Source organism: Malaclemys terrapin, chromosome 16 (genome assembly GCF_027887155.1).
Source record: "Malaclemys terrapin pileata isolate rMalTer1 chromosome 16, rMalTer1.hap1, whole genome shotgun sequence".
Taxonomy (NCBI): Eukaryota; Metazoa; Chordata; order Testudines; family Emydidae; genus Malaclemys; species Malaclemys terrapin.
Genome location: NC_071520.1, coordinates 4,363,100 through 4,373,039, shown reverse-complemented (window position 1 = coordinate 4,373,039; position 9,940 = coordinate 4,363,100).

Here is a 9,940-nt window from a genome sequence, read left to right as displayed (position 1 = left end):
GGACCAGCTAAGTTAAAAATATCTAATTTTGGTAGCTTCTGTTAAGATCCTCCCGAGATACTAGAGGTATATGATGAGACTATGTTATCTGTTTATTCCCCAATTATGGAACAGAAATATTTATTGAACACTTCTGCCTTTTCTCCATTATTATTGATAATTCTACCATGTCCATCTTGTAATGGGCCAATACCATTGTCAGGATTCTTTTTCTTTTTAATGTATTTAAAAAACTCCTTTTATTGTTCTTATCTCTGCCATAGATGTTGCCGTGTGTCCTTTTTCTTCCCTTAAGAATTTTCTACAATTCCTAACCTCTGATTTATATTCATTACTATCAGCTTTCCCTTTCTTCTGTTTGTTGTATATTATTTTTTTATTTTGTATAGCTGCCTTCACATCCCTCTAAACCAGGTTGGTTTTTTTTAAAAACCAGTACGGCCTTCTTTCTAGACTGTGTCTTTTTGGGCATCTAGTAAGGTGCTCTTAAATGATTCCCAATTATCATTCACATTTTGCTGATTAAATTCTTCCTCCCAGCTGATTTCTCTCATAATTGTTTTCAGCTTTGTGAAATTGGCCCTGTTAAAGCAGCAAGGATATATATTACCCGTCTGGACTTTGCTTTCACATTATAAATGTGATCAGATCGTGATCACTTGCATAAGGAGACGGTGGGATTGAATAGACCCTCAGGTTCCACCTAGGAGGGGTGGGGTTTGTTCACTAGTGGGAGGAGCTTAGGTACTGTTTTCACATCTAACAGGCAGCAGCCGACCCCATAGTCTTTCTATCCGGTCAGAGAGCAGCAAGTCTGCAGATTAATAATTTTATGGGTCTCACCCTGCTGCCCCAGCAGGCTAGAAATAGCAGAGCCCCAGCACCATTCAGTGCGGGAGAGGGACACAGCCATCTGGGATAAAAAGCTTCTTTCTAAAGGCGCTGAGAGCAGGACTGGGACAGTGGGGAAAGGTGGGAGAGGGATACTTCTCCGCAGGGGGCTGAGGGTCCTGATCTCACTCTCTGATGTTTGTTTTGCAGTGCGCGGTGGTGGTGATATAAGTTCCCTTCCTCCAGGTAAGAAAAGCTGCCTTTTTTTCCACTTTCAATGTTTTCCCTTTAAAACAGCTGCGCAGGGGAGAGAGCAACAGGCTGGATCCTGGGTCTGCAGGGACAGATCGAGGAAGGCTGGCTATGCTCTAGAGGACTGAATACAAAGTTAAGAGTCAAAAAATGGGCTCTCTTCCCCCACTCTGCCACTGATTTGCAGTATGGCCTTAGGTGTGTCACTGCCTCTCACCTCTAGTCACTTCCCCATCTATAAAATGGAGACAGCATCCTAGACCAAGCCCTGGTGGCGGCGTTAGTGCAGCAGACAGGCAATACAACGTTAGGCTGTGGGAGGGCAGAGGAGTTATGGGGTGGGATCAGGGATGGCGCTGGCGTTACCAACACAAACGCTGGGCGCTAGGGTGCAAACTGCTCTCTAGATGTCCAGTCTGTGTCAGGTTATTTCCCAGAACATGATCTCAGATGATAGTGGTTTCTCTGCTATTCCAGTCTTTCACTTTCCTGCTGTAACTGGACAAGGCAGAGAGGAAGCCCAGCCACCCCATTCGTCATCTCCAGACAAAGCAGAACCTGAGGAACAAACACGTAAGGGGCCTCAAAAAATTATAATTGGGCGATGCAGAAATAAAACCTCCAGACAAAACAATGAAACGCTCACAAGAAAATAACAGAAGCTCTGGAGTAGCCTCCTGCTAGTGCAGTACCAGGCTGACCCAGTAGGAGGTGCTGCAGAAGCACTGGCTGTGAGGGAGCCTCCAGGTACTCAAGTCCCAGCCTCTCCCAGGCAGAAGGGTGGTAGAAACACTGGCTGTGGGGAGCCCCTGCTACCTCCAGGGTTCATTGCGAGGTGAGGGTAGACTGTGATATTCTACCATCCTCCTCCCACAACCAAGGGCACCAAAATCTTTGTTGAAGTGGGGAGGGCAACAGGTGCTGGAACTGGCTCTAGAAACGCAAATATCACTGGACAGACACAGTTTTTAATATGTGATGTTATCTGTGTTCCCTCTCTAGGAGAAGCAAGAAGAGCAGTGGCTGCGTGTAGATACTCTGCCGTGTTAAAGGGAAAATGCAAGAGGTGTGTCGGAAAGGTAAGGGGCTGTTTTCTCACAGTCAAAGACATGTCAGCTAGTTTAACAGTTCCCACTGGAGGACAGAAAGGAAATGTCACAATAATGGAGGTCAGGAGAACAGGAATTGCCAACCTGGATCAGACCTGAGTGATCCTGTCTCTGAGCATGGCCACTGCCAGGTGCTCCGGAGGAAGGAGGCAGAACCCCACAGGAGGCAGTTGTGGGGTAATCTGCCCCCACATTAAGACTCATCAGGCTAAATTCTTTTTTTTAATGGTTCAACCATATCCGAGAACAGGGCTAGGGGAATATATGTTGTTTTGCCAATGTTAAAAAATTCTGGCGACCTTTTGTTTGAACGGCTCTAGCACCCCGGCCTTTGGAGCTACTTAGGAAATGCCAGAAGTGAGGTCGTCTGTGCAAACTTAATTCACCCCCCTTGTGCACATCCATTATCATACAGTCTTCAATTCCATGATCACGTACTGTTCTCTCCACTGACCCTCTGCCTTATTCAGTGCACAGAACACCTGGCACCCACTTAATGAGCAGCTATTCAATATTTTCACCATCTTCAGCAGCAGCTGCTGCACGTCCGTGGCACAGCTCTGGCATCCATCCATCCACTGGTTGAAACCATCTCCAGAAGTCTCCCCCTCACCCCTGTTCAAATACTGCAACGACCTAGGAAATTAATACATCAAAATCTTGATTGTGAAGCTTTTAAGTCTGCTACACACATAACACACCTGATATAAACCCACAACAGCAAGGAAATGTTACGCTCGGCCCCCTTTTTTGGAGGTTGTGGAGCTGTTTCTTTGTTTCGCAGCCAAGTTTCCTGTGCATTAATAAATAATAGATCCCACATTTTTGTCAGCAGCTTGGCCAATTTTTTCTTCTATTCCTTCAGAACTCTCAGACAAAGCCTTCTGGAGAAGGGTGACGCACGGAATTCATTCAGTTTCTCCAGTTTCTCTTACTGTTCCAGTGTCCACCATTGGTCCAACTTCCTGATACTTTGGTGACTCACTGGACTGTCACAGGCTTCCTGCTTTGGAGCATCTTCAAGGATTTCTTGTTGGTGGTTGTCTTTGGTAATTCTTCTCCACTTCCCCCTCAGCCAGGGCCGTCTCTAGGCCCCAGCAAAGCAAGCAGTTGCTTGGGGTGGCAGATTTGCAGGGGCGCAAGAATCCAGCATGAGAGCTGAGAACCAACAGGGGCCCCTGGGAGCTGTAGTTCCTTGGTTAGCTCCCTGCCTACAGAGCCAGCCCTGTACATTTTAATATGGCTAAATATAAATGTATACATCTGGGAACAAAAGAATGACATTACTTGTCCTGTTTCCAAAAAGAAATTAACCCTTTACAGCCGGTGGGTCACAATACAAGGGAGAAGGGAAACTGAGTGACAGATGTTATCCATACAAATTAATCAGAAGAGTGCCAGTTCGCCACACCGTCCATATGCAAAATGGAGGACTAGTCTGTGGGATGGTGCAATGGGATATACTCTCTACACTGGCTCTGAGGGCTGAGGTAGGCCAGGTGGGCCCAATCAGCCAATTAAGTAGCAAAGGGTAATATAGGCTGAGTGGGGAGCTTTGATTAGAGGGAAGCTCACCTGATTAGAGGTGGGCTTGGCTAGTATATATCCTGGAAGTTGGCAGCAGCAAAGGAGGCTGGGAGGAAGTTTGTGGTGACGTTCTGAGGAAAGGAGAGAACCCAGGGAAAGAGTAGGACCCTGAGGGCCAGGCCTGGCCTGGCCTGGCAGGAAGGGCGGGCCCTGAAGAGAGCAGGGTAGAAAACAGAGCACATGGGACGTGAGGTAGGAAGCAGCCTAGAGAGTGAGCAGCAAGGACTGAACAGACCTTGGCTGCGTGTTGTAGGGCCTCTGGCCCAGAACCCAGAGTAGAGGGTGGGCCCAGGTTCCCCTACCCACCACTGGTGGGGCAGTGAGCTGGAAGACAGCCCGGGTCAGTGGCTGAGTCAGGACAATGGGTGTGAGGCCTGCCTGATGCCACACGTGGAAAGAGACTTTGAAAGACACCCCGGAAGGGGAAAACGTTACTAGTGAGCTGGCTGGAGGGCTGAGTCACCAAGAGGAGGCTGCAGCTCCTGGAACGAGAGAGGGGCCACAGAGAAGACAGACACCGAGTGACAGCATGCCGCAGGAAGGGCCGTCGGCCTGGCAGAGCTAATTCCCAGAGCAGCCAGGAGGAGGCGCCATCCTGAGGTCAGTGGAGCACCCCGGTCCCAGATGGTAAAAAGCTTTGCAGACAAGCTACTTTTAGGACCTTATTTAGATGTTCAGAGGGAGCCCTGCAGTCCCGGTTCTGAGGCAAAACGTAAGCTGGGGAGTGGGTTGTATCGTTCTGATCTGAAGTGGAGGACAAGTGACTTCGTTCATGTCCCACCATTTCCATGCGTTGCTGAAACTCCAGCTGGGAGAAAGCTGTTCCCATGATTCGTGCACAGCTCTGTAGAGTGCCCCTCTGGACAATGGCCGGTGACCTCATTGGGATCATGGCTATAGGTAGCCATTTGCTCCTGGCCTGGCACCAACTGGTTGGGAGTCCTGAAGATAGCTCTGAGACAACAGAGGGCAGCCCCGACCTGGCCTCAGCACCCTGTACTTGGTCCGGCAACCGCTTGTGGACTGGTGTATTCTCCTCTCATGCTACATGGCTTGCTTCAGCTGGCCACGTGACCTGTATTCCTTTCTATAGCATCTGGCAAGAGCCAGGAGCGTACGTTGCCTTTCCCAATGACTCTGGATAGCCTCAGCTTTCCAGACAGTCTCCTGCAATACCGTTAAGAGTGCTGGGAACTGATCGCCGGAGTGTCTGATCTCGAGGAGCAAAGCCCCATGGACCTGGGTGAAATAGCTTTGTGTCCCCCTGGGTTTTTCAGAGAGAAGCCCTGAGGCGGAGAGCTGGCCAGGTGGAGGCACCACACCCACAGTACTGCCCACCCGTTACCAGCTGGTGTCAGCTCCTACTTTTCTCACCCCCAGAAGGGGGCTGAGGCATTTGTCTGGACCCAGCTGCCTGCGAAGGGCCTGCTGAACTGGGAAGGGTGCACACTGGGAACCTTCTGGCCTAATAAAACGGAGGCCGGGGGGCTAGAAGGGAAGAACTAGGCCCCTTCCTGTGGGCTTGTTCTTCCACAACTGGGCTGCTTTGCCCCCTGGCTGCACATCCCTCTGCTGGGGCAGGGGGTGGGAGCCATGGCAACCTGCAGGAGAAGCTGGGAACAATACCTGGACTTCAGGGCAGGGTGACCCGCAGCAGCAGCTGGGGACAGCAGCCAGCTACTTTCCAGCCTTTACATGTGGCAGGAAAACCCTGTCCCTCTGTTACATCTTCCCGGGGTGCACGAGGAGGAATACACCCTCTCTCCTTGCCTAGGGCAGCAGCAGAGCTCCTAACGTCATTTCACAGCGCTCCATACTCTGCCTCTGGTTGGCTTTAATATACAGATTTTCCTGTTGGTCCTCCAGCTCTGCTCTGGACTGCTGGCTTCCCTGCCCTAGGGAGCAGGCTGCACACCTATGCAGGCGTCCCGACATGGCTACGGCCTGGCCTCTTCCGCTTTGAGCTGGGGAGCAAAGCTGAGCTCTGCTTGCTCTGAAAACAGTTCTGGGGCTAGCAATCTCCCTGCCCTCGGAGCCTGGGCTGGTCTCCCCTCCCCCACACCCCGTTCGGGGTGTCTCCAGGAAGGTACTGGCCAGAGGCTCCCCAGAAGCTGTAGACAACGTGAGGGTCTGTATTTCCTGGCAGATCTTGGTCTGGGATATCAGCAGCGGTTCCCTGGGAGGAAGGAGGGGACCTGTTACACAGGAGGGAGCTGGGCCCAAAGGCCCCGTCAGTTACTGCACTCTGCAGCACTGCCTACCTCTGTGCTGTGTCTGGCCACAATCTGTGGGGAAACAGAGGCGAGGAGGTGGCTGAATGCCACAGATGACGGTGTGAGCTATGGAGCACGATCACCCAGGTGGACTTTCCTGGCCGAGCTCGCTCCCTGACGCCAGCTGCTGCTAATGCCTCAGCAGGGGCAGCAGAGCTGGGGGCCGATCTCTGCAAAGGGCAAACCACCCTGGGAATTCGACACTAGGCTGGACTGTGTCAGGAAAGCAAAAAATAGGCTGGCGTTTCCCTCAGCAACGAAGGGCAGGAGGGAGGGCCAGGGAAGCTGCCGTCCATTTGGGAGGAACTTCAGGGAGCAGCATAACCCTCTGGTGTCAGTGCCTACCAGGGCTGGGTTTGCCCCCAGGCTGCTGGGCCCAGTGTGATGGAGCTGTGGTCGTAGCCCACTGAAGAGCCGTAGCATTTGACACCTTCTCTGCACACTACACAAAGCACAGGGAAATGCTGAATCAGACCTTTGGATGCCAATGGCTGCCCTGTCCTCATCCCTCACTGGAGATCTGAATGAGGATCTTCTCCTACACTGGACAATTCATCGGCAGAAGTATTTATCCTCTTCCCTCCTAACATTGTTTCAGAGCCATAATCAAGAGACTTGGGGGAGGTTCACAGTGGGTTCAGTTGTACAGAAAAACAACAGTCCCTTACAGTGTCCGAGCAGACACCCACATCCACTCATAGGAACTCTGTGGTGATGCAGAGATAGCAACAGGTATTTTAAAAGCTACTGCACGTGCACTGGGCTGGTGAAGTCTGTCTCTGCCGATGAGTTAGCCTGAGAGGTCAAAGTAACGAACTTCTAGCAACGAGGCGAAGGCAGAAGTCCTACCAGGAGCTCAGCAGACAGCCTCAGCCAACCATGACACGGTCCCTGTTGTGGAGACTGCTGGACGTGAATTCAGTGGAAGAAAATTAATGCACTTGTTTTTAAGCCTTGTACAACAGCATAGATTGTTCTTTGTGGCTTTTGTCCTTCCATCCTCTCAAGAGGCAAGGAAAATTTTAAACAATTATGTAAAGTAGGCAACACCTACTCTGACAGCCGTTCTTTGAGGATCTCCAGGGTCAGGCACACTTGGATGGAGCAGAACAAATGCTTTCAGGACTCCAGCACCTTTCCAAGTATTGGCCCCACCCCAGCATGGATCACAAGATTACCTGTCCTAGCCACGTTATCTAAGTAAAAACTGCTATTCAGCACAACACACAGAGAGACAATCAGATGCGGTACATCGTGTGAATTTACTGTATTGGCACGTGGCTGGGTTAGCCAATCTGCTTCAAGAGTGCTCAGTGTGATGTAATATGAGCTGCACAAAAATACAAGTAGGCTTGATTCTTCCTTTTCTTCCCAGCCCAGGGATGTTAGGCTCCTAAGGTCATAGGTCAGTGAGATTCGGCCGGGGTTGGAATTTGAGTATCTGAACACAACTGTTAAGGAGGCCGTATAGAGTCCTGGATGAAGCACAACAATGAGAAATGGAGAAGGTAAAATCATTGAAATGTAGGGCTGGAAAGGACTTCAAGAATCAGCAAGTCCAATCCCCTGTGCTGCAGCAGGACTAAGTCAACCCAGACCATCCCTGACAGGTGTTTGTCCAACCTGTTCTTAAAACCTCTAAGGACAGGAATTCCGCATTGTCCCTCAGAAGCCAATTCCAGTACTTTACCCATAGAGTTAGCAAGTTTTTCCTAATATCTTTCCTAAATCGCCCTTCCTGGAGATTAAGCCCATTGCTTCGTGTCCTGCCTTCAGTAGACAGGGAGAACAATCAATCCATTGTACGCCCACACCTTGAATACTGCATGCAGTTCTGATTGTCCCAGCTCAAAAAAGATATTAGGATTGGAAAACGTACCAAGAAAGGCAACAAAAATGATTGGGGATATGAAAGAGTTTCCATATGAGGAGAGATTAAGAAGGCTGGGAGTGTTCTGCTTGGAAAAGAGACAACTGAGGGGAGGTATGATAGTCTATAAAATCATGATTGGTGGGAGAAAGTGAATAAGGAGTAGTATTTACCTCTTCACATAACACAAGAACAAGGAGTCACCTAATGAAATTAATAGGCAGCAGGTTTAAAACGAACGTAAGAACGTACTTCAAGTTCACACAACACAGAGTCAACCTGTGGAACTTGTCAGGGGTTGTTGTGAAGGCCAAAAGTATAACCCGGTTCAAAAAAGAACTAGATACGTTCATGGCGGATAGGTCCATCAATACCAGCCAAGATATTCAGAGATGCAACCCCATGCTCTGGGTGTCCCTGAACCTCCAAATGCCAGCAGCTAGGACTGGCTGAAAGGGGTGGATCACGTGATAAATTCCCGTTCTATTCACTCTCTCAGAAGCATCTGGCATTGGCTACTGTCAGAAGTCAGGATACTGGGCTAGACAGACCATTGGTCTGACCCTGTATGGTCGTTCTTATGACCACAGTCTTCTTTAGAACAGCCTTTAACATATTTGAGGACTGGTATCAGGTCCCTCCTCAGTCTTCTTTTCTCAAGACTAAACATGCCCAGTTTTAACCTTTCCTCATAGGGCAGGTTTCCTAAACCTTTGATCATTTTTTGTTGCTCTCCTCTGGACTCTCTCCAATTTGTTCACATCTTTCCTAAAGTGTGGTGCCCAGAACTGGACACAGTGCTCCAGCTGAGGCCTCACCTGTGCCGAGTAGAGCAAGACGATTACTTCCCATGTCTTTCATCTGACTCTCATGTTAATACACTAGAGCAGTGGTTCTCAAAGCCAGTCTGCCGCTTGTTCAGGGAAAGCCCCTGGTGGGCCGGGCCGGTTTGTTTACCTGCCGCATCCACAGGTTCGGCTGATTGCGCTGCTCCAGGCCAATGAGGGCTGCAGAAAGGGCGGCCAGCACATCCCTCGGCCCGCGCTGCTTCCCGCAGCCGCCATTGGCCTGGAGCAGCGAACCGCGGCCAGTGGGAGCCACGATCGGCCAAACCTGCGGACGCGGCAGGTAAACAAACTGTCCCGGCCCGCCAGGGGCTTTCTCTGAACAAACGGTGGACCAGCTTTGAGAACCACTGCCCTAGAGAATATTAGCCTTTTTCACAACTGCATCACATTGACAACTCATTCAATCTGTGATCCCCAATAACTCCCAGACCCTTTTCAGCAGTACTACCACCTCGTCATTTACTCCCCATTTGTTAGTTGTGTATTTGATTGTTTCTTCCCCAAGTGATATACAAATTAGAGAATTGATTAGTGCACTTATCTTTACTGAATTGCATCTTGCTGATTGCAGATCAATTCTCTAATTTGTCAAGGTCACTAAATCCTGTCCTCCAAGTGCTTTCAACCCCTCCCTGCTTGGTGTCATCTCCAAATTTGGTAAGCATATTCTTCACTCCATCATCAAAAATATTGACTAGTACCAGACCCAGGATTGGTAGACCCAGACCTACGGGATATAGCTAGATACACCTGCCCAGTTTGACAGCAACCCATTGAGAACTACTCTGAGTATGGTCTTTCAACCAGTTGGGCACCCACCTTTACTAATTTCATCTAGACCACATTTCCCTAGTTTGCTTAAGAGAATGTCACATTGGACAGCTTGCAGATTGGCTGTTCAATAATTTGTCCCGACATCTTTGCAGGTATTGAAGTTAGGCTGACAGGTCTATAGCTCCCCAGATCCTCTGTTCCTTTTTTAAAGATAGGTACCGTGTTGGCATCTTACCCATCCTCCAGGAGTTCTCAAAGATAATTGCTAATAGTTCTGAGATTTCTGCAGTTAGTTCCTTAAATACCCTAGGATGAATTTCATCAGGCTCTGCCAACTTGAACACATCTAACTTACTTAAATATGCTTTAACCTGTTCTTTACGTATTTTGGCTTGT